Source organism: Stegostoma tigrinum, chromosome 7 (assembly GCF_030684315.1).
Source record: "Stegostoma tigrinum isolate sSteTig4 chromosome 7, sSteTig4.hap1, whole genome shotgun sequence".
Lineage (NCBI taxonomy): Eukaryota > Metazoa > Chordata > Chondrichthyes > Orectolobiformes > Stegostomatidae > Stegostoma > Stegostoma tigrinum.
In genome coordinates this window covers 101,527,647-101,553,318 of record NC_081360.1, presented here as the reverse complement: position 1 = coordinate 101,553,318, position 25,672 = coordinate 101,527,647, and the positions used below count along the sequence as shown (strand labels likewise).

Sequence of the window (25,672 nt, the reverse complement as noted above, 5' to 3'; positions counted from 1 at the left end):
CTCCTCTGATGCTGCTTGGCCTGCTGTGCTCATCCAGCTCTACACGTTGTTATCTCAGATTCTCCAGCATCTGCAGTTCCGACTATCTCCAAACCAGTGTATCTTTCTCTTGGACCTGTTTACGATATTCCAGCTATGGTCTGACTACTGCCCTGTACGGTTTTAGTGAAACCTCTGCCTATTTTTATTCACTATTCCCTTTGAAGTAAAGGCCATCATTCCATCTGCCTTCTGTATTACCCACTAACTGGCTGGAGGTCTGGTTACTTGTGATGGTGTGAACTGGGGCAGCAATATACAGGTAACTGTTGTTAGGTACAACAAACCCTTTTCATGCACAGAAGGTCATTCATGCAAATGTCAGGCGGTGGGACGGCACAGTGGCACGGTGACTCAGTGGTTAGCACTGCAGACTCACAGTACCAGGGACCCAGGTTCAATTCCAGCCTCGGGTGACTATCTGCGTGGAGTTTGTGCATTCTCCCCGTGTCTGCATGGGTTTCCTCCGGGTGCTCCGGTTTCCTCCCACGATCCAAAGATGTGTAGCTTCGGGTGGATTGGCCATGCTAAACTGCCGCAGTGTTCAGGGATGTGCAGATTAGATGGGTTATAGGGCAATGGGTCTGGGTGGGATGCTCTGAGGTTTGGTGTTGAATTGTTGGGCTGAAGGGCCTGTTTCTATACTGTAGGGATTCTATGATCTATAATCTGTGACACTTTTCTTCCAATGACATTACTAGTAAGAGCAAACCTAACCTCACTCCTTGGACGTTCAATGGTATTACCTTCAACATCCTGGGGGCTTACCATTGACCAGAGAATGAACTGTGCTACTCATATAGCTACTGTAGATCATAGTCCAGGAGTACTGCAGTGAATAGCTCACCTCCTGACTCCACTAAAGCCTGTCCCCTATCTATAAGGCATAAATCAGGGATGTGCAATTGCCAAAAACATTCAAAGGGCTTGAAACCATCGAGCATAAAGTGGCTGAGATAACAAGGTGTAGAGCTGGATGAACACAGCAGGCCAAGCAGCATCAGAGGAGCAGGAAAGCTGATGTTTCGGGCCTAGACTCTCCCTCAGCACAAAGCAGCCGTTTAATTAGCACCAGATCCACAAGCATCCCCTCCCTCCACCATGGCAGAGCGTGCTGTTTACAAGATGCACTGCAGAAATTCAGCAAGGATCCTCAGACAGCACCTTCCAAACCCATGATCACTCCTATCTAGAAGGAAAAGGGCAGCAGATACATGGGAACACCACCCCCTGCAAGTTCCCCTCTGGGTCACTCTCCGTCCTGACTTGGAAATACATCACCATCCCTTCACTGTCACTGGGTCACAATCCTGGAATTCCCTCCCTAAGGGCATTGTGAGTCAACCCACAGCAGGTGGACTGCAGCAGTTCAAGGATGCAGCTCACCCCCACCTTCTCAAGGGGCAACTAGGGATGGGCAAGAAATACTGGGCCCAGCGAGCAACACCTATGTCTCTTGAGTGAATGAATTGAAGATTAATACAGCACGTGTAACAAATTCGTGGGGACAGAGTGTGGTGAATATTCGAGGATCTGGTTCAAGCTTGGTATGTTGACATCAGCGACCATCCCTAGTCTTTAGCCTCAAAATAAGGGGGAGCAGATTTAGGACTGAGTTGAGGAGGCACTTCTTCACCCAAAGGGTTGTGAATCTGTGCAATTCCCTGCCCAGTGAAGCTTCCTCATTGAATGTTTTTAAGCCAAAGGTAGATAGATTTTTGAACAGTAAAGGAATTAAATCTTATGGTTAACAGGTGGGCTAGTGGAGCTGAGCCCACAAAAAGAGTCACCATGATCTGATTGAATGGTAGAACAGGCCTGATGAGCCAGATGGCCTACTCCTGCTCCTGTTTCTTATGCTCTTACATAACAGCAGAGGAATATCACACACAAACAGCAGGATAATAACGGCCAGAGTCTGTGTCAGAGCCCTATTTCTTACAATGTGAAGGTTGGACGGGGATGGACAAAGTCAGAAATCACACAACACCAGGTTGTGGTCCAATGGATTTATTTGAAAATGCAAGCACACATCTCTCACTAACACCTGAGGATGGAACGAGGCTCCAAAAGCTCGCATTTTCAAATAGGGCCTGTCGGTCTTAACCTGGAGTTGTGTGACTTCTGACCATGTTCTTATAAATTCCGTCTGCGCGTGTCAATGTTCCCTTAGTCTGGCAGTGTTGCTTCAGCCTGGGAAGGTGGCCTCGATGCAGGAATGCTGCTCAGTCTGAGAATGTTGTCACAAGTCTGGGAATGCAGCTAAGTTTAAGCCAAAGAGTTGAGTTGCGGGGAGCTAATTTCGGCATTGACTGTGGGCATTCACCTAGCAACAGCTTTATGACCAACCTAGGCAGTCTGCTCGCTCCCAGTAGGACTGAGTCGTCAGGCCAAAGGAATTATTTTAGTTCTTTTAACCATTGCAGTGCTGAACAGCCAATGTTCTGTAACTGCAGCTGTGTCTGTGTTGGGGACATTGAGAAATATCAGCTGAAGGTGCTGCAGAAAGCTGGGAATATAGTCCACACCGATTGTTTCCAGCACTGCACTGATAGAGTGCCACACTGTCAGAGGGAGCAAGTCTCACATGAGATGTTCATCCAAGTTCAAGTGGCAGTAGAAAATTCCTCTGACATTATTTTGAAGAAAAGTAGGGAGAAACAAAGCCAGCAAGTTGGAGCAACTCAGCAGGTCTGGCAGCCAATGGGAAACACTATCTGCTTCAATAAGGCCACTTCTTATTCTTCTCAATGCCAATGAGTCCAGCCCAATCTACTCAACCTCTCACAAAACATTGGGCCTCATGGTACATTCAAGGGCCTTTCGGTTGACTTACGCGGCCTGTCAGAGGAGAGTCAGGAGGGAGTATCGTCTGTGTCTCACCACAGTTACATAGGACTGTGATATTTCTTTCCCGAGTCCTGTGATTGAAGTGAAGACATCGATTGCGTCTGTACCCTGACCTCATTTTTCCTGGAATAGTTTACCAGGGACTCCGGCTTGACCAGCACTTTTCCGCATGGAGCACAGGTAACTGGGAGTCTCTCCCACTATAACCACGAACCAGCAGCAGATTTACAGGTTGCTTTGCATAAGATGTAGGAGCAGAAGTAGGCCATTCAGCCCATCAGGTCTGCTCCGCCATACAATGAGATCATGGCTGGTCTGATTATCCTCAACTCCACTTACCTCGTGTTTCCCCATAAACTTCGATTCCCTTGCTGATTAAAAATCTGTCTGTTTCAGCCTTGAATATACTTACTGACCCAGCCTCCACAGCCATATGTGGTAACAGAATTTCACAGATTCGTTCCCCTCTGAGAGAAATTCCTCCTCATCTCTGTCATAAATGGGTGACTCCCTTATTCTGAGATGATACTGTCTGCTCTTAGACTCTCTCACAAGGGGAAACATCCCTTCCCCATCTACCCCACAAGCCCTCCAAGAACACTATCTGCTTCAATAAGGCCACTTCTTATTCTTCTCAATGCCAATGAGTCCAGCCCAATCTACTCAACCTCTCACAAAAACGGAAACTGCTGGAAAAACTCAGCAGGTCTGGCAGCATCTGTGGAGAAAAAGCAATGTAAACGTTTCGGGTCCAGTGACCCTTCCTGAGAACTGCTTGCAGCCGGGAAAAGGTTAGAGAAGGGGTGTGAGTGATCGTAAGTAAACAGAGAAACAGCAACATAGCAGTCAAAGACACATCTCTCCCTGGCACGCTGGGTGCTTTCTATGCTCGGTTCGAGCAGAATGCCACTGACGCGGTGACACCTGACCCGTCAGCCCCAGATGCACCAGTGCCCACTGTTGCTGTTTCCAAAGTCAGATTGATCTTCCTGCGAGTCAACACAAGGAAAATGATGGGCCTGGATGGCGTCCCTGGCCGAACACTCGGATCCTGCGTGGACTAACTGGTGGAAGTATTCAACCTCTCCCTCCTACAAGCCAAAACCCCCACCTGCTTCAAGAAGATCACTATTCATCCCCATACCCAAGAGATCCTGGGGACTGTGGCTGAAGAAAGAGACCTTGGAGTGCAGCTTCGTAGCTCCTTGAAAGTGGAGTCGCAGGTTGACAGGGCAGTGAAGGTGGTGTTTGGGATGCTTGCCTCTATAGGCCAATGGATTGAGTATAGGAGCTGGCAGGGTCATGTTGCAGCTGTACAGGACATTGGTTGGGGCCGCTGTTGGAATACTGTGTGCAATTCTGGTCTCCCTGCTACAGGAAGGATGTTGTGAAACTTGAAAAGGTTCAGAAAAGATTTACAAGGATGTTACCAGGGTTGGAGGGTTTGAGCTACAGGGAGAGGCTGAATAGGCTGGAGCTATTTTCCCTGGAGGCTGAGGGGTGACCTTATAGAACTTTGTAAAATTATGAAGGACATGGAGAGGGAAATTAGCCAAGGATTTTTTTCCTAGGGTGGGGGGGAGGGGAGTCAAAGACTAGAGGGCCATAGGTTTAAGGTGAGAGGAGAAAGATTTAAAAGGTCTTAAGGGGCAACTTTTTCTCACAGAGGGTGGTGCGTGTATGGAATGAGCTGCCAGAGGAAGGGGTGGGGGCTGGTACAATTACAGCATTTAAAAGGTATTGAGATGGGTGTATTAATAGGAAGGGTTTAGAGGGATATGGGCCAAATGCTGGGAAATGGGACTAGATTAAATTAGGATGTCTGGCCAGCATGGATGAGTTGGACTGAAGGGTCTGTTTCAGTGCTGTACAGCTCTATGGCTGCATGACTCTAAAGCACATACAATGTGCCTTAATGGCTACCACCTAGTGGCTCTGACCTCCATAATTATGCTTGGCTTCTAGAGGCTGGTTATGGCCCACATCAGCTCCAGTCTCCCAGCCTGCCTCAATCCTCTACAGTTTGCTCACACAATAATGCTGATGTTGATCTTGCCTATCATGATTCTGTCTAAGTCTTTTTCACCCTATGATCTACATGGCCTTGCTTACTATGATCTGCCTGTACTGCTCATAAACAAAACTTTTCACTGTACTTAGGGGCATATGACATTTAAGCGACTGCTGGACATGCACATGGACAGCAGTGAATTGAGGGGAATGTAAGTTAGATTATTTTATTTTTGGATTAGGAGTATTCCACGGCACAACATGGTGGGCCGAAGGGCCTGTACTGTGCTGTACTTTTCTATGTTCTATGTTCTAAATCAATCTCCAAATAAATTATCTTCATTATTAAATGAAGTGAAGATGGATTTCAGAGAGAGGGAAAAACAGTTGATCTGACGAAGGAATGCTCAGCCTGAGAGGATCAATAGATCCTAATGGGAACTGTTAGTGGCTCACAATGGGGTGTTTGTTGTAGCAGCCCATGTGGGGTTTGAGGTAAGGACATGGGAGAACATGCTTAGGCCTTAAAATTGTTGAAATTGTTATTTAGTCCTGGGGGCTGCAGGGTCCCCAAGCAGAAAATGAGGTGTTGTTCTTCCAGGGCTAGTAAGAACTGCAAATGCTGGAATCAGAGATAGCACAGCCTAGAGCTGGAGGAACACAGCAGGCCAGGCAGTATCAGAGGAGCAGGAAAGCTTATGTTTCAGGTCAGGACCCTTCCTCAGGAAAGGCCCTGACCTGAAATGTCAGCTTTCCTGCTCCTCTGATGCTGCCTGGCCTGCAGTGCTCCTCCAGCTCCACACTGTGTTGTTCTTCCAGCTTGTGCTGAGCTTCACTGGAGCACGACAGTAAGCTGGAGTCAGAGATGTTGGCCAGGGAACAGGGTGGTGTGTTGAAATAGCAGATAACTGGAAGCCCAGAGTTAGCTGTAGGGGTTCTACAATGTGGTCACACAGTCTATGCTTTGTTTCCCTAGTATAGAATCATACAGTCTGGAAACAGCCCTTCAGTCAAACTTCTCTGCCTGGACCAGACATCTCAATCTGATTTAGCCCCATTTGCCAGCATTTGGCCCATATCCCTCAAAACCCTTCCTACTCATATCCCTATTCCGATGCCTTTTAAATGCTGTAATTGTACCAGCCTCCACCACTTCCTCCGGCAGCTCACTCCATACACGCACCACCCTCTGCGTGAAAAAGTTACCTCTCATGTCTTTTTCAAGTCTTTCCTCTTTCACCTTAAACTTAATGCCCTCTAGTTTTGGACTCCACTACCCTGGGGAAAAGACTTTAACTACGGTAGACCACATTGTGAGCAGCTACTCTCTACTTAATATCTTGTCATAAGGCAGTTCCTGTACCCCTGAACAGCTTGGTGAACAATTCCTGACCTGCTCAACTGTTTGGCAGCATCATGGACACACCTCCCTTAACTGTCACATTCTGGGGGAGGATATGAAGCCTGGAACTTCTGCCTAAGAGGCAGGGACACAGCTCACTTCACCTCATGACCTGTGGCACATTGGTGATGCTGAGATAACAAGGTGTGGAGCTGGATGAACACAGCAGGCCAAGCAGTATCTTAGGAGCAGGAAAGCTGACGTTTCAGGCCTAGAAACGTCAGCTTTTCTGCTCCTGAGATGCTGCTTGGCCTGCTGTGTTCATCCAGCTCCAGAGCTTGTCATCTCGGATTCTCCAGCATCTGCAGTTCCTTTTATCCCAGGATAACAGGATTATCCTTTGATGAGAGACTGAGTATTTTGCAGCAATATTCTTTGGAAGAATGAGGGGGAAAGCTTTTGAGAATCTGAAAGGTTTTGGCAGGGAAAGGCTAAGGGGATATTCCTACCAGCTGGGGATTCAGAAACTTGAGAGAGGAGGGACACAAGGTAAGGGGCTGATCATTCCACCCTGGGATGAGGAGAGATCCCTTCAGTCATCACAGTGTGAATCTGCGAAAATGCTCACCTCAGAGGGATGTGCATGCTCTGTTATTGTATTCATTTCATGTTGGGATAGGCCAATTTTATTTTTGGTTACTGAGCTGCTTGAAATGTTACTACTCACTGCCTGATTCATGTTTAATTAAACATTTTACCACCAAATTAATGCAGATAGAATAATAAAGCGATTAATTAGTCATGAACTTTCATGATGGAACCAAACAGTTGAGCGGGTCAGAAATGGTTCACCCAGCTGTTCGAGGATAGAGGGACTGCCTTATGATGAGACATTAAGTGGGGAGAAGCTGCACAAAATGTGGTCTGCTGTAGCTAAGTTCTTTACTCAGCAAATTGAGGGATATGGGGAAAGCGGGGTTGAAATTTAAGATCAGCCATGATGATATTGAATGGCTGAGCTGGCTCAGTGGGCCGAATGGCCTTGTCCAATTCCTATTAGTTATGGCTGTGTGACCACTGCCTCACCGGATTAACAAAAACCCATTTGGTTCACTCTTATTGTTCAGAAGCAGAAGCTTGCTGCTTTTCTCTGGTGTGGCCCACTTGTGACTCCAGCCTCGGAAGCTGACTCTTTACCTGTTCAATGAAATTAGCCAACAGGCCGCTCAACTCCATTCAATGCATTTCCCACCATCTCCCTAAGAACAAATCAGGATGGATGATAAAAGTTAAGGATTCCCTCCCTGAAGGGAGAATGGGTTAGGGCTCCTCTTGCAGAGATCTGGCTGTAACCGGGCGGTCATGCCGATGCCATTTATAAGTTTATTTCCTGGATTTTTTTTGGTGACCTAAAACATGCAAGTAGCCAGGAAGGCAGGATTGGAAAAGCCAAGCAGTTGGAGTGGAACACGTAGTATTTATTTGGAGGCCGTCGCTGATGCTCAGTTATGATGGGGGCAATTGGTTGGGGACGCTCCCTGAGGCAGACACGGTGGCACAGTAATATGGAGATGATCCTGCGGATCAGTAACAGCAGGATATTGATTTGGAGATGCTCCCTAAGGTAGACACAGCGACGTAGTAATATGGAGATGTTCCTGCGGATCAGTAACAGCAGGATATTGATTTGGAGATGCTCCCTAAGGCAGACACAGCGACGTAGTAATATGGAGATGTTCCTGCGGATCAGTAACAGCAGGATATTGATTTGGAGATGCTCCCTAAGGCAGACACAGCGACGTAGTAATTTGGAGATGTTCCTGCAGATCAGTAACAGCAGGGTATTGACTTGGAGACACTCCCTGAAACTCAGTCACAGTGGGAATATTGATTTGGAGATGCTCCCTGGCGCTCAGTTTCAGTGAGGCATTGATTTGGAGATGCTCTCTAGCTCATTTGCAGCAGGATATCGATTTGGAGACTGTCTCTGGTGCTCATTTAGAGTGAATATTGAACAAAGAACGAGGAACAGAACAGCAGAGGAACAGGCCCTTCAGCCCACGAAACCTGCGCTGACATATGACACCTTTCTAAACTCGAACCTTTTACGTTTACGAGGCCCATATCCCTCGATCCCCTGCCTATTCGTATATTTGTTAAGATGGCTGTTAGATATCGCTGTTGTATCTGCAGTCCAGGCCTTACCGTCCTGTGGATAAACAGCTTGCCTTGGCATGTCTACCCTGGGTAGAGACTTCAACCGTCCATTCCATCTGTGACTTGGGGACCGCTTTGCAGAACACCTCCGCTCGGTTCGCAATAAACAACTGCACCTCCCAGTCGCGAACCATTTCCACTCCCCCTCCCATTCTTTAGATGACATGTCCATCATGGGCCTCCTGCAGTGCCATAATGATGCCACCCGAATGTTGCAGGAACAGCAACTCATATTCCGCTTGGGAACCCTGCAGCCTAATGGTATCAATGTGGACTTCACCAGTTTCAAAATCTCCCCTTTCCCCACTGCATCCCTAAACCAGCCCATCTCGTCCCCACCTCCCTAACCTGCTCTTTCTCTCACCTATCCCCTCCTCCCACCTCAAGCCCCATCCCCACCTCCTACCTACTAACCTCATCCCACCTCCTTGACCTGTCCATCTTCCCTGGACTGACCTATCCCCTCCCTACCTCCCCACCTACACTCACCTCCACAGGCTCCATCCCTGCCCCTTTAACTTGTCTGTCTCCTCTCCACCTATCTTCTCCTCTATCCATCTTCAATCCGCCTCCTCCTCTCTCCCTATTTATTTTAGAACCCTCTCCCCATCCCCCTTTTCTGATGAAGGATCTCGGCCCGAAACGTCAGCTTTTGTGCTTCTCTGACGCTGCTTGTCCTGCTGTGTTCATCCAGCTCTACACCTTGTTATCTCGGATTCTCCAGCATCTGCAGTTCCTACTGTCTCTGTCACTGCTGCATTAGTCTTCTGTGATAAAGCAATTGATCCAGAGACACTCCTTGCTGCTCAGTTACAGGGTGAGATAATTATTCTGTGCTGTTAAATTAAAAAAAACCTCTGAAAATAGTGGATTTTGTGCCAAAACTGAGATTGTGACAGCTGCTTCAAATGTTACCGCTCAGCACCTGATTCATGTTTAATTAAACATTTTACCACCAAATTAATGCAAGTGGAATAATGAAGCAATTAATTAGTCATGAACTTTCCGCACGACGAAAGTTCTAACAAAAATGGATCAGTATTCTGGCATAGCACTCTGTGATATTTGCGACAAAATCCCATAAAAATTCCAGAGAAAATCCCCAAGCCTGTCGGTGATGATGGGGAGGTCCCTGGGAATAGCCAGTGTAACGATTTCGGAAGTCAGACCACACACAGCAAGCTCATACACAGCCTCTGATGAAGGGTCTAGGCCCGAAACGTCAGCTTTTGTGCTCCTGAGATGCTGCTTGGTCTGCTGTGTTCATCCAGCCTCACATTTTATTATCTTGGAATCTCCAGCATCTGCAGTTCCCATTATCTCTCATACACAGGGAATTGTGATCTGGAACCACATAATAGTGCATCAGGTGGTGCTTTGTCTATAGTTTCTCTATCGCAGGTTTTTGAAGGGGAAACCTACACAATGAAATTCACCATCACCTTCAATGTGCTAACTCGTAGACGCAAACCAGGAACGAGAATCAGTAACTCAACCTCCCAGCCTGCTCTGCTGTTCTATAAGATCGCAGCTGATCTGATTTTAACCTCACACTTACATTCCTGCGTATCCCCGATAATCTCTCATTCTCCTTGGTCACCAAGAATCTGCCTTTGCCTTAAAAATATTTCAAGACTCTGCAACCACTGCATTTTCAGGAAGGCCGTTCCAAAGATTTACAGTGGTATGAGAGAGAAAAAAAAAGTCCATAAAACATGGTAGCAGAAATAGGCCATTCAGCCCACTCACTCTTGTTCAACCATTTGATCATGGCTGATATGTTTCTCAATCTAGTAATCCTACTTTAGGATCATACAATCCCTATATAGTGCGGAAATGGGCCATTCGGCCTATTGAGTATACACTGACCCTCTGAAGAGCATCCATCCAAACCGAGGTCCCGATCCCATCCCTGTATCCCATATTTTCGATTGTGAATCCCCCTAACCTACATATCCCTGGGCAGTATGGGTAATTTAGCATGGCCAATCCACCCTAACCTGCACATCCCTTGGCACTATGGGTAATTTAGCATGGCCAATCCACCCTAACCTGCACATCCCTGGGCACTATCGGTAATTTAGCATGGCCAATTCACCCTAACCTGCACATCCCTGGGCAGTATCGGTAATTTAGCATGGCCAATTCACCCTAACCTGCACATCCCTTGGCACTATGGGTAATTTAGCATGGCCAATCCACCCTAACCTGCACATCCCTGGGCACTATCGGTAATTTAGCATGGCCAATTCACCCTAACCTGCACATCCCTGGGCAGTATGGGTAATTTAGCATGGCCAACCCACCTTAACCTGCACATCCCTGGGCACTATGGGTAATTTAACATGGCCAATCCACCCTGACGTGCACATCCCTGGGCGCAATGGGTAATTTAACATGGCCAACCCATCCTAACCTGCACATCTTTGGACTGTGGGAGGAAATTGCAGCACCTGAAGTGTTCTCATGCAGATATGGGGAGAATGTGCAAGTTCCACGCAGAGAGGAGTCAGCCAAGGGTGGAATCAAACTGAGGTCCCTAGCACTGTGAGGCAGCGGTGCTGATCACTGAGCCACCCTTAATCCTTTTACTCATCAGAACCTTTCTATTCCTGTCTTAAAGACACTCAATAACTTGGCCTCCACAGCTCTCTGCAGCAATGAGTTCCACAGATTCACCCCCCTCTGGCTGAAGAAATTCCTCTTCGTCTCAGTTCTAAAGGGTTGTCCCTTCACCCTGAGGCTGTGCCCTCTGGTCCTAGTCTCTCCTCCTGGTGGAAACACCTTCTCCATGTCCACTCAGTTCAGTATTCCAAACTGCATTGAGCTCAGACCCTGAGTCCTCAACTGTTCTTCAAATGACAAGCCCTTCGTCCCCGGGGTCGAACTTGTAAATTCCCTTGACCGCTTCCAAGGCCAGCACGTCCTTCCTTAGATACAGAGCCCCAAACTGCTCACAGTGTTCCAATGCAGTCTACATCCTCAGCAGCAGATCTCTGCTCTTGAAATGAATGCCAACATTGTGTTTGCTTCCCTTGCTGCCAACTGAACCTGCAAGTTAACCTTAGGAGAACCTGAACTAGAACTCCCAAGTCCCTATGTGCTTCAGATTTACACAGCCTTTACCCATTTTAGAAAATAGTTTATGCTTCTATTCTTCTGACCATAACCTCACTCTTCCCCACATTGTATTCCATCTGCCACTTCTTTACCCACTCTCCAAGCCTGTCCCAGCCCTCCTGCAGCATCCCCAGTTCCTCAACACTAACCCATCCCTCCATCTCACTTTATGCCATCTGTAAACTGAGCAACAATGCGATCGGTTCCTTCATCCTGATCATTAATGTTTAACGTGAATAGTCTTGGCTCCAATACTGACCCCTGTGGAACTCCACTAGTCACTGGCTGCTATCCTGAAAAAGACCCCTTTATCCACACCCCCTGCTTTCTGCCAGTCAGCCAATCCTGTATCCATGCCAGTACCTTGCCCCTAACACCATGGGCTCTTACTCTATTTAACAGTCTCCTGTTCGACATCTTGCCAAAGGCCGTCTGGAAATCCAAATAGATCACATCCACTGGCTCTCCTTTGTCTAATTTGTTCATTACCTTCTCAAAGAATTCTAACAGATTTGTCTGGCATGGCCTTTTTTGACAAAGTTGTGCCCCTAATTTACAATGCACAATGTTTATTCATTTCTGTTTGAAATGGGTGACTGTTAGTGTTAAACTATGAGCTTTTGTGCTCCTGAGATGCTGCTTGGCCTGCTGTGTTCATCCAGCTTCACACTTTGTTACCCCTAGTTCTAGGTTCAGTTTAGTTGACTGAGTAGAGAGTATTTAAGGACCGGGATCTCAAACCAATGATTCCTGTGGTCCTATGGGATTTGAACACTTGAACAGCCTACAGCTAGCAGGTTATGTAGGAGCTGTCCAGAACCTTGGATAGGCCACAGCTGGGGTACAGTGGGCAGTTCTGGTCACCATAATATATGAAAAACATGATTGCAATGGAGGGGGTGCAGAGGAAATTCACCAGGATGTTGCCTGTGATGAAGCATTTCAGCTATGAAGAGGTTGGATAAGTTCAAGTTGTTTTATTTAAAGTAAAGAACGTTGAGGTGAGAGTGGGACAGTTCCTGACAAAGGTGTCATAGGATCATGATGAGCAAGGACAGGATTGGCAGAAAGCAGCTGTTCCCCTTACTCTCGGGGTCAGTAACAAAGGGATGCCATTTTAAAGTGAAAGACAGGAGGTTTAGAGGGGATTTGAGATAAACTGAATCACCCAGAGGAAGTGTGAGGATCTGGAATGCACTGCCTGGAGGGTAGTTGAGGCGGTAAAGCTCAGAACCTTTACAATGCACTTGGATAAACTCTGAAAGTGTCATAACATTCATACGGACCTAATGGGAGAAAGTGGGACGAGTGTAGATTTGGTATATTTTGGCAGTACAGATTTGATGGGCCGAACGGCCTCTTCTGTCTTGTATGATTCTATGAACAACTTTTAAGGCAAGACTATTCTAGTAGATATTGTGTGATGAATTGCTTTGGTTTTCATTCATTAAGGGGATGTGGGTGTTATTGACTAGGCCAGCATTTACTGCCCAGTCGGCAGTTGAGAGTCAATCACATTGCCATGGGTCTGGAGTCACATGTTGGCCAGACCAAGTAAGGATGGCAATTTCCTTCCCTAAAGGGCATTAGTGTATATGCACACAATTCAATACAGCACTGAAACAGGCCCTTTGAGCCACTCAGCCTGCACTGATTCCTAATTCCCAGTGAATCAGAGGGGTCTTTCCAACAATCGCCATTAATTTCACAGTCATTATTGGACCCTTAATTCCAGATTCCTCACTGAATTTAAAACATCAATGTGTCAGGATTTGAATCCGGGTCCGCAGACCATTAGCTGAGTTTCTGGATTAATTGCTGATCGACAATACCACTGGGACATTGCCTCCCAAGAGGTACAGACTAAATGGGCTGAATGGCCTCATCTGTCCTTTTTGATTCCAGCAGACATCTTAAAACACTGGGGCGGGGTCCACCAGCGATACCTCCAGATGATCCTCGAAAGCCAACAGATTGTGACTTTCTTCAGGACTCTGAAGGGGATGATCTACCTTCCAATTAATTGAGGCAGAGAGATAATTGCAAGATATTAAAAATAAAGTGTGGAAGACAAACCGAACGGCTGGAATAACATGATAGATATATGAGTCACATACCAAGGATCTAACCAAAGTTACAAGTAATCCAAGTTGCTGGAAAAGCTCAGCAGGTCTGGCAGCATCTGTGAAGAAAAAATCAAATTTAGGAAATTCAGATCAGAAAAATCAGTTTATGGGAGATATGCGTGGAAAGTTCTTTACGCAGAGGGTGGTGGGTGCCTGGAACGAGTTGCCAGTGGAGGTTAGTGTCTTTTAAGATGTGTCTGGACAGGTACATGTATGGGCAGGAAGCAAAGGGATACAGTCCCTTAGAAAGTAAATGACAGGTTAGACAGAGGATCTGGATCGACGCAGGCTTGGAGGGCCAAAGGGCCTGTTCCTGTGCTGTAATTTTCTTTGTTCTTTGTTCTGTTTAATGTCTTGGGTCCCGGTGACCCTTCCTCAGGACTGATGTGGCATATTTTCAGAACTGAGGAAGGATCACTGGACTTGAAAAATTAACTCCAAATTTTCCTTCACAGATGCTGCCAGACCCGCTGAGCTTTTCCAGCAGCTTCTGCTTTTGTCGCTGATTTACAGCATCTGCAGTTGTTTCGGTTTTGACGCCAAGCAGAGATGTTCCCTCCCAGTTGGGAAACACTTCAGCGGTCACATGTAGCCTCCGATCCTCGCGTATGCATCCTTCAGGCTGACCTTTGAGATACTCGACAACACAGAGCCACCGGGCAGAAACTGATAGCCCAGTTTCATACCCATGAAGACAGCCTCAACAATGATCTTGGGTTCATGTCGCTATAGGTGACCCCACCATACTGTTCAGTGTCTATAACATCATTCTTACTGTCCCTGTTTAGCCACCATCACCTCGACAACACCTTACAATCTCTTTAATTAGTTTGTACAGTTCTGGATTACTTGTTACTTTGGTTAGTCCCTCGGCACACGATTCTTATAGCTATCGTGTTATGCCAGTCATTTGATTTGTCTTCAGCACCACCTTATTTTCAATTTGTTGTAATTATCTCTTTGTCTCATTTAATTGAATTATAGATTATTCCTTCACTGCTATTTAGCTGTTGGCACTTTACTGACACTGTCTGACACTTTTGATCAGCTGCAGAGACATTATTCGACACTTGACTCCCCACCTGTACTCTCCTCTCCACCTATCTTCTCCTCCATCCATCTTCGGTCCACCTCCCCCTCCCTCCCTATTTATTTCAGAACCCTCTCCCCATCCCCCTCTCTGATGAAGGGTCTAGGCCCGAAACGTCAGCTTTTGAGCTCCTGAGATGCTGCTTGGCCTGCTGTGTTCATCCAGCCCCACACTTTGTTACCACCATTTGTATGATGTTTTGATCTCTCCGCTCATTGATCTCTCTGCCTGTAAATTCTGTGTCTGTATGCTTTTATTCACTTCACTTGATGAATGGGCAATGCTGCAAAAGCTTGTAATTTTAAATAAACCAGTTGGATTATACGGTGGCTCAGTGGTTAGCACTGCTGCCTCACAGTGCCAGGGGCCCAGGTTTGATTCCAACTGTCTGTGTGGAGTTTGCACATTCTCCCTGTGTCTGCATGGGTTTCCCCCGAGTGCTCTGGTTTCCTCCCTCAGCCCAAAGATGTGCAGTTTAGGGTGGATTGGCAATGGGAACATGCCCATAGTTGTCAGGGGTGTGTAGATTAGATGGGTTAGACATGGGAAATGCAGGTTTCAGATTCAGTTCTGAGGAAGGGCCACTGGACCCGAAATGTTAACTCTGTTTTCACCTCCACAGATGCTGCCAGACCCACTGAGCTTTTCCAGCAACTTTGTTTTTGTTGTTGATGGGAAATGCAGGCTTACTGGGGAAGGGTACGGATCTGGGTGGGATGCTGTGAGGGGCGGTGTGGACTCGTTGGCCCGAATTGCCTGTTTTCATGCTGTAGGGATCTATGAACTTGGTGTTGTGTGACCTCTGATCTCTTCCAACACCAGCACCTCCAAATTTTTTGTATCTGCAATTTTTGATTTTGGGTGGGGAAGGTGGGGAGAGAGTTTTAAATGTCCACCCCCCCCCCCGCCGACCTTGTGTAAAGGAGTGCATCCTGATAGCACCGGCTCCAAGGTGACGGTGTGCCATTTTGGACATCTCCCAGTTTTTCTCTCTCCCTCTCTCAATCCTGCAAATCCCTCAAATCATCTCAGACACCTTCTATAATCACAGCACTGTATAGAAAGGGACGAAAGCAAAGGAGCAGCTTTGTTGTCTCATTTTGGCTTTGAGTTGGAAAATGCAACAGAGATTTGCAAGAGAGCTTTTCAATAAGAGGGCATTAGGACAATTGACCAAACTCCCTTTCAAACCGGGAGGATTAAAGGAGGCCAGAGAGTTGGAGAGGGAAATCCAGAGATGAAGATCTAATTGTAGCTTCCAGTGATGGAGGGATGAAACAACTGAAGATGTGCAGAGGGAGTTCTGAATCTGTGGAGTTCAGCAGTACTGGAATTTCAGGGAAGTCACTGGGATAGGGATTATATTGGTCAGTGCATTGAGCATAGGAGTTGGGGGGTCATGTTGTAGCTGTACAGTACATTGATTGGGGCCGCTGTTGGAACACTGTGGTCAATTCTGGTTTCCCTGCTTTAGGAAAGATGTTGTGAGACTTGAAAAGGTTCAGAAAAGATTTACAAGACTGTTACCAGGGTTGGAGATTTTGAGTTATAGCGAGAGGCTGAACAGCCTGGGGGTATTTTCCGTGGAGTGTCGGAGGCTGAGGGGTGACCTTATAGAGGTTTATAAAATCATGAGGGGGGGCATGGATAGGGTAGGTAGGCCTCATTTTTTCCCAGGTGGGGGCAGTCAAAGACTAGAGGGGCACAGGTTTAAGGTGAGAGGGGAAAGATTTAGAAAGGTCTTAAGGGGCAACTTTTTCACACAGAGGGTGGTGCGTGTATGGAATGAGCTGCCAGAGGAAGTGGTGGAGGCTGATACAATTACATTTAAAATGCATCTGGATGGGTACATGAACAGGAAGGGTTTAGAGGGATATGGGCCAAATGCTGGCAAATGGGACTGGATTAATTTAGGATATCTTATTGGGTTGGACCAAAGGGTCTGCTTCTGTGATGCACATTTATATGGCTCTAACTGCAAGGCCAAAGAGGGATTCGAAACAGGGGGAATGTTAAGAAGGAGATAGACACGTGGTATTTGGAAGCTAATGTGTGTCAGTCAGCAGTGGGTGTGAAAGATATAGCACCTGAGCATTTCCTCCTGTTATCTTGCCAAAAACTGGTTTAAAACATTCCTGAATCAGTCTCGTCTTTCTGAACTGGGTCCATACGCACTCGGAACAGACATCGCGATTGATAACACGTTGTCCTACATCACAGCTCCTCTCACAACACCTCCCACTCAACTGTAACAGTATGCTTTCTCCACCAACTGACAACACAGCAGGTTACCATTAACACTTCGGGGCTTGCTGTGGAACGATTTTTTTTGTGCAGCTGCAATGATGTTGGGAGCTCCTCAATGCTCAAAAACTGAGCCAGAAATCGGGTGCTAATTAATTTCTACAGAGCTTCAGAAGCACTGAAAGCACTGCCAGTGACTCACACACTTGTAAGCGATTCTTAGATAGGCACATGGAGGATAGTAAAATGTAGGGTATGCAGTGTAGGTTGGTCTTAGTAGGATAATAGGTTGGCACAACTTTGTGGGCCAAAGGGCCTGTACTGTTCTATGTTCTATGGGCAAGGACAACTTTGACATTTAACAGGAAAAGAATCCATGAACATTTTGTATTTTTTTTACATTCATCCCCTCAGTTCGGAGTGTCACGGGTTGGGCCCAGCATTTATTACCCGTCCCTAGTTGCCCCTTGAGAAGGTGGGGGTGAGCTTCCTCCTTGAACCGCTGCAGTCTGTGTTCTGTGGGTTGACCCACAATGCCCTGAGGGAGGAAATTCCAGGATTTTGACCCAACGACAGATGATGAAAAGTTGTTAGATCCTAAAGGGTTTTCACAAGATCCATGAGACCAGAAGTAGAATTAGGCCATTCAGTCCATCAAGCCAATTCTAATTCAGTCATGGGTGATATGTTCCTCAGGTCTATTCTCCTTCTTCCTCACCACAACCCTTGATCCGTTTACTCATCAAGAGCCTATCTGCCTCTGTTTTAAACATCTCTCAATGAATAGGCATTCACGGCCCTCTGAAATAATAAGTTCCCAAAGGTTCGCCCCCATCTGCCTTCAGAAATTCCTCCTCATCTCAGTTCTAAAGAGTTTCCCCTTCACTCTGAGGCCATGCCCACAGGTGCTAGTCTCTCCACCTGGTGGAAACACCTTCTCTAATTCTATGCTCTCCAGGGCTTTTTGTAAATTTCAGTCAGATCCCTCACATCCTTCTAAACTCCATTCAGTACAGACTCAGTGTCCTCAACCACTCCTCACATGACAGGCCCTTCATCGCCAGGAACATTCTTGTAAACCTCCCCTGCACCCCCTCCAAGGCCAGCACATCCTTCCTTAGATATAGGGTCCAGACCTGCTCACAATATTCCACATGTTTTCCCTTTATTTCTTCCTGGTTTTTGAAAAAAAATTTCTTTCCTCTACCCGCTCCCCCCCCCCCCCACCCACCCCCCCCCCCCCCCCCCCCCCCCCCCCCCGCCTCCTGGAGGATGCTGGATTATGGAGGCTGTGTTGGTGAGGCCTATTCATTGAGAGGGCCTGGAGCAGGGCCTTTGGGTTCCACCACGAGGCAGCTGGTGTACCCGGGCAGCACTCTGGCAGTGGGCACGACATTGTGGCTTCTCTGGGGTCCAGAGTGTGGAGATGGCCGGGATTCTGGAACAGAGTGGGCCTCTAATGGGTCTGCGGGAACAGGCAGATCGGGAGTGAAAGTGGGAACAGGCACCAGGCACAAGTCCAGCAACTGTCCCGTATCATTCCGGCCTCCAGACGCTCCTCACCGGCAATTTGCAGCAACAAGGGAAGTTGTGCTGTTCCAGGGATCGCTTCACCTTGTCGCTCCAGACCTCAGGATTCCTCATGTGCTGCTCCGGGATCTGGAATCCCCCACATACCCCTCCGGGACCCGGGATTCCCTGCTGCTGTCGCTCCAGGACCCAGAATTCCCCACATGCCCCTCCGGGACCCGGGATTCCTTGCTACTGCCCCTCCGGGTCCTGGGATTCCCCACATGCCCCTCCGGGACCCGGGATTCCTTGCTACTGCCCCTCCGGGTCCTGGGATTCCCCACATGCCCCTCTGGGACCCGGGATTCCCATCTGCTGTTGCTCCAGGATCCGGAATTCCCCACATGCCCCTCTGGGACCCGGGATTCCCTGCTGCAGGCACTCTGGGACCCGGGATTCCTCAAATGCCCCTCCAGGACACGGGATTCCCTGCTGCTGTCACTCCAGGACTCGGAATTCCCCACGTGCCCCTCTGGGACCCGGGATTCCCTGCTGCCGCCACTCCAGGACTCGGAATTCTCCACGTGCCCCTCCGGGACCTGGGATTCCCTGCTGCTGTCACTCCAGGACCGAGAATTCCCCACATGCCCCTCCAGAACTCAGGATTTCCCACATGCTGCTTCCGGATTCAGGTTTCTTCACGTTTCTGCACGTGAAGAAACCTGAATGCTGCAGCAGGGAATCCCGGGACCCGGAATTCCCCACATGTCCGACCGGGACCCGGGATTCCCTGCTGCAGCTGCGCTGGGAATTTGATCCGTCTGGTCGGTGCTCGTACTAAATTGTCTATAGTATTCAGGGATGTTTAGGTTAGGTGGGTTAGACAGGGGGATGGGTCTGGGTGGGATGCAGTTTGCAGGGGCAGTATGGACTTGTTGGGCTGAATGGCCTGTTTTCATGCTGTAGAGTTCTATGATCTATGAAAGGAAAAGGTACTGGGGACCAGGGAAGCTCTGCTGTTATATTCTAGCGGTTTCGAAATGAATACAAACATTGTAGTTGTTTTCCTAACTGCCAACTGAATCTGCATGGTAACCTCAAGAGAATTCCTGAACTAGAGACTTCCAGGTTCGTTCGCACTGCACATTTCTGAATTTAGAAAATAGTCCACATCACTGTTCCTCCAACCAAAGTATATAACCTCACACTTAGCCACGTCGCATTCCATCTGCCCCACAGACTTCACAGGGGCTGCCAGACCTGCTGAGCTTTTCCAGCAATTTCTGTTTTTGTCTCTGATTTACAGCATCCACAGTTCTTTTGGTTTTTTATTTCAGTATTCCATCTGCTACTTCTCTGCCCACTCTCCTAGCCTGTCCAATTTCCCAGAACATCGGTCTGGGTTTGTAGATCACTAATCCATTAGAGCATTTCAGCCATAGAAAGGGTCATTTTGATGACACTGCTGGTGAGCTGCATGTGCTGGAGGAAGATTGTAAAGTGGTGATATCACGGTTAGTAATCCGAACTCTCACAAATGGTGGACAACAAAGATTGGTCTATCAGTAAAGTCCTTTAGAGGAGGAAGTCTGCTGTCCTTCTCTGCTCTGGCCTCCAGTTAAACTTTCAACAAAAGCTGAAGTACTGCATGAAATTTCATTCACTGTGAGGCCCTGGTCTGGGTGAGGAGATGATAGGTTTTTTTATTCGTTCATGGGAGGAGGGTGTCGCCAGCCAAGCAGCATTTATTGCCCATCCCTAATTGCCCAGGGGGCAGTTAAGAGTCAACCATACTGTTGTGAACTGGAGTCACATGTAGGCCAGACCAGGTAAGGATGGCAGATTCCTTCCCTAAAGGACATTAGTGAGCCAGATGGGTTTTCCCCTCAACGATAGACAACGGATTCACGGTCATCATTAGATTCTTAATTCCAGATATTTTATTGAGTTCAAACTCCACCATCCGCTGTGGCAGGATTCAAACCCAGATCCCCAGAACATTACCTGGGTCTCTGGCTTAATATTCCAGCAATAATACCACTAGGCCATCGCCTCCCCAAAACGAGTGTGATGGGGGTGTTACTAGACCATAAGACCATAAGACATAAGTAAGGCCATTCGGCCCATAAAGTCCACTCCGCTATTTAAATCATGGCTGATGGGCATTTCAACACCACTTCCCTGCACTCTCCCCGTAGCCGTTGATTCCTTTTGAGATCAAGAATTTGTCGATTTCTGCCTTGAAGGCATCCAACATCCCGGAGTGGGCAGAGAAGTAGCAGATGGAATACTGAAATAAAAAACCAAAAGAACTGTGGATGCTGTAAATCAGAGACAAAAACAGAAATTGCTGGAAAAGCTCAGCAGGTCTGGCAGCCCCTGTGAAGTGGATTAGAGTGCTGCTCGGCTGTGGGAGTACTGCACTATCAGAGGCTCTGCCCTTTAGCTGCAGCATTAAACTGTGGGCCCCACTCAGGTGGGGGTCAAAGGTCGAGCAACAGTGATTTTACCAGAAGGTTCCCTACAGTAAAACCTTTCAGAAGGCCTTGTCTGGCTGTAAAATGTTTTGGGATGTCCGGACGCTGTGTAAATATGTAGGTGTGCGTATTGCACAGGAGAGAAGGAATGAGTGTCACAGATGGAATAAATGGGATAGTCTTTCATCCAGCTAAGGAAAGGAGCTGAGCTCCGAAAGCTTGTGTTTTCAAGCTGTTGGGTGTTCACCCCAGTCCAACACCGGCACCTCCTCACCGCAGATGGAATTAGTCAGTTTCCTTTGTGAATACTTCAGGTGCACTCATGCTGTTACAATACAGGATCAGCATTACTATGTTCGGCCAATTTTACAACTCAGCTGGGTGAGGGAATATTCCGTTTATTTGAGTATCTGTAGGTTGAGATCACAGAGCGCCACAGCTGAGGTACAAATAGCTTTCCATCGGCAGTGCCTGCAGACTCTTTAAGATCTCTTAGCGATGTTAATGTAAATAGAGCCCTGTTAAGTAGATCTGAAAAGAGTAATTGATACCAGCGAGTGTCGATTATGGAGTCTGAGATAACCCAGCGCCTCTCTGGGGGGGAGTTTGACAGACACCAGTGCTGTCTGTTTCCATTTCAGTTGATATTTAACAATCAGTACAAGGCTGGTAGTGACAGGAGTTCAGGAAATCTTTAGCCCGTGACATTTCAGCCAGAATTCATTCAGACACTTCCGAGGCAATGTTAGTTCCTCCTTCTCAGTAACAGCACCAACTCACTTTTATATAGCACCACGAATGTGGGAAAGATGATGTTTTATAGTTCAGTGGGTATTGTACCTACCTCTGATCCAGAAGCTACAGGCTCGATACCTGGCCTTGATGTATGAGGAAGGTAGCATTCATAAAATACTAGCTGAGTATCACTTTGTGAATTGGCAGAACAGAGCTTCGAGGTCTGGGGAAAACAAGAGCATTTTCAAAACTTTTCATTCTTTTACTCATCAGGACAAAATGGCAAGAATACAAAATCATGAAGGGAATAAGGAGCCCTGCAGTGTGGACCCAGGCCTTTCAGTCCATACTGACCCTCTGAAAAGCAAGCCACCCAGAACCCCCCACCCCCATCCCAGTATTTTCCACAGCTATTCCCCCTGGCCTACACATCCCAGGACTCTACGGGTACTTTAGCATGGCCAATCCACCCTAGCGTGCACATCTTTGGACTGTTGGGGGAAACCGGAGCACCCGGAGGAAACCCACGCAGACACGGGTAGAATGTGCAAACTCTACACAGTCGCCCGAGGCTGGAATCGAACCCAGGTCCCTGGCACTGTGAGGCGGCAGTGCTAACCACTGAGCCACTGTGCCACTCCAGGGATGAGCAATAAATACTGGCCAAAAGATGCCATCATCCAATGAATGGGAGAGGAACTAATGGAGGACAGTCTTCATTTTCCAAAATCTTTAAACTCAACGTTTAGTCCTGAGGGCTGTAAGGTTCTCAATCGGATGATGAGATGCTGTTGGAGCACTGCAGCAAGCCTGAGACACAGATGTTGGCCAGGGAACATGGTTAAAATGGCAGGCAACTGGTAGCTCAGGGTCATTTTTGGGCATAGAGTGGAGATATCTGGCAATGCGACTGGCCAGCCTGCACTGTGTCTCTTCACTGTAGAGGAGATCATGTTGTGAATAGTGTGGTTTTGCTTCACATTTCCAGCATCTGCAGTTCTCAGTTTGATTTCAGAGTCCTCGAGGTTCTGGTTATATAGTCAACCGGATGATTAGATTAGATTAGATTAGATTCCCTACAGTGTGGAAACAGGCCCTTCAGCCCAACAAGTCCACACTGCCCCTTGAAACGTCCCACCCAGACCCATCCCCCTATAACCCACACAACCCTGAACACTACAGGCAATTTATCATGGCCAATCCTCCTAACCTGCACATCTTTGGACTTTGGGAGGAAACCGGAGCACCCAGCGGAAACCCATGCCGACACTGGGAGAATGTGCAAACTCCACACAGACAGTCGCCCGAGACTGGAATTGAACCTGGGTCCCTGGCGCTGTGAGGCTGCAGTGCCAACCACTGAGCCACCGTGCTACCCCCAGGATACTGGTACCAGCGAATCGCGACTCAATCCTTGTTCTAGTTGGCATGGGAGGGCTGGGGGGGAATTTGGGATTTGCCCAGAGCAGGTGCAGTTCTGTCAGTCAGACCTGCCCCTAAGGTCCCTTTTAAATCTTGCCCCTCTCACCTTAAACCTGTGTCCCTCTAGTTTTGGACTCCCCTATCCTGAGGAAAAGACCTTGTCTATTCACCCTATCAATGCCCTTAATGGCTTCATAAGCCTCTATAAGGTCACCCATCAGCGTCCAATGCTCCAGGGAAAATATACCAGTGTACTCAGTCTCTCCCTTTAGCTCAAACCCCCCAACCCTGGCAACATCCTTGTAAATCTTTTCTGAACCCTTACAAGTTTCACAACATCCTTCCTATAGCAGGGAGACCAGAATTGAATGCAGTATTCCAAAAGTGACCTAACAATGTCCTGTACAGCCACAACATGACCTCCCAACTCCTATACTCAATGCACTGACCGATAAAGGCAAGTGTACCGAACACCTCCTTCACTATCCTATCTACCTGTGACTACCTGAAGCAAAGAGGGGATGTCATTGAGGTGACACCTTGACGATGCCCCCTCCTTATCCCAACTCCCTGTCCTATATTAGTTAGCCAGTACTCTTCCTAAGATAACTTACTATCCCCAACCTACCCCCAAGATGAAACAGTCTTCTTGTCTGAAGCTTGGAGTGCGTGGTTCGAATCCCATCACAGTAACTGGTGCACAATGAATAAATCTGGAATTGAAAGCCAATCTTGTTGGAGATGTGATCACTATTCTTCGTAAAGACAAAACGCATCTGTTTCGCTAATCTCCTTCTGGGAAATCTACCATCCTTACGCAATATAGGCTTATGTGTGACTCCAGACCCACAGCCGTGAGATCATCTCCTAAAGCACCTTCTGAAACCACTCCATTCTGGGGCAATTAGGGACAGGCAACAAATGATGGCCTAACTCGAGACTCCCGTAGGACCCAGGTTCGATTCCAGCCTCGGGCGTCTGTCTGTGTGGAGTTTACACATTCTCCCTGTGTCTGCGTGGGTTTCCTCCGGGTGCTCCGGTTTCCTCCCACAGTCCAAAGATGTGCAGGCTAGGTGGATTGGCCATGCTAAATTGCCTGTAGTGCCCAGGGATGTGAGGGTTATAGAACTGGCACAAACATGAAGGTCAGATTGGCCTCGTTTCTGAGTAGTAGGCAATGTACGGCATTACAACAGGGACAAGGGAGAAACTATTTGAGATTATTAAATTTCTATATATATTTTGCGCCTGTTTTACAAAGTGAGGGATGGGGGGGAAGTCATTTCTGTCAGATACTAGTAATAATTGCAGGAAATGAGTCCTGTTTTAATTGAAGTACTCAGCTCCATCACACGTGTTCTCATATTGAGCTTTATTAGAAAGCGTCATCCCCAGCTGGTGTCTGTATTTACAACCAGACCCTGGTTACTATCTTGGAGCAGAAACAGTTTTCTCCGAAACCGCCGATCACGTCCACGGTGCCTCTCTCAATGACACATTGTCCAGAGTCACAATGTTGTTCCAGCGCTGGGGTGGCCACTGAGGGAGGAAAGCATCAACTAAAGTGTCCTGTGGCAGGTGGGATGTTGATCAGATCTTCTGTCATCCCATCCCTCAGGTGGATGTGAGCAATCCCCAAAACTGCCCTGTTGTTTTGAGGAAGAGCTGTCCGCTCGGGGGTGGGGGAGGGGGGTGGTGGGGGCGGGTTCCTGGAGCTAACATTCACCCCTCAACCAACATCACTGCAAAAAGGGGCTGGGGGGGTCATCATGTCAGGAATCACATTGCTGTTAGTGGGAGCATGCTAGGGGGCTGTTCCAGGAGCCAACACTCCCTCCGCACTGTACCGAGGGTCTGAGTTTCTGCTGCTGAGCCACAGAGTTAAAATCAGGCAGCAACCACCCCCCCCAATACAACCGTCCTCAGGGATAGGAGGGCCCCACTGAATTTTACAACCTACGCCCTGGGGAGAGTGAGCCCCGAAACAAAGAGGGGGCATCATTAAAAACAGTGTAAGAAAGGGACCCTACCCTTTCTCTGGGTTCCACCCAGGCTCTGTGGGTGGCGACGTGCAGGGTAACGGTGAGTAGGGGCAAAGGCAAGAGAGAATGGGGCCAGTGCGGGCATGATGGGTCTCCCCTGTGGCGTAACCATTCGGGGATTCGGTGATGTTCCCGAATGCAGATGATAGTGCGGGGCTCCTCGGAACGGGAGTGAACCCCACGTCGTCCAGGAATATCTCCAACGTCGCCAGGATTACAGGGGAATCACAGAGGTCAAACTATCCAATCCCTGGAATGAGCCTGGTCCAGTCTGGAAGTAGGAGTCAGTGCTCACTCACTATGAAAGCCAACATGCCATCTGCCTTGTTTACCACCCGCTGAGTCTGAATGCTAACTTTCAGCGACTGGCGCACAAGGATATTCCAGACAGCTGGAACATCCCCTACTCTCCATCTTTCCAGCCACTCACATAGAGCTCTGCTTTCTGT

The 25,672-nt window shown here is 47.8% G+C and overlaps 1 protein-coding gene across 4 annotated transcripts in view; it reads right to left on the bottom strand.

The window, feature by feature from the left end:
- Positions 1 to 25,672, bottom strand: part of tmem198b (transmembrane protein 198b) — a 109,495-nt gene that overhangs the window by 35,155 nt on the left and 48,668 nt on the right. For 3 of the 4 annotated variants that reach the window (XR_009445967.1, XM_048533734.2, XM_048533733.2), the window contains exon 3: positions 21,869 to 21,982. The exons of the other annotated variant lie outside the window; for it this stretch is intronic. The gene's annotated coding sequence lies outside the window, so the exon portion shown is untranslated. The remainder of the gene's footprint in view (positions 1 to 21,868; positions 21,983 to 25,672) is intronic. 4 annotated transcript variants of the gene reach the window in all.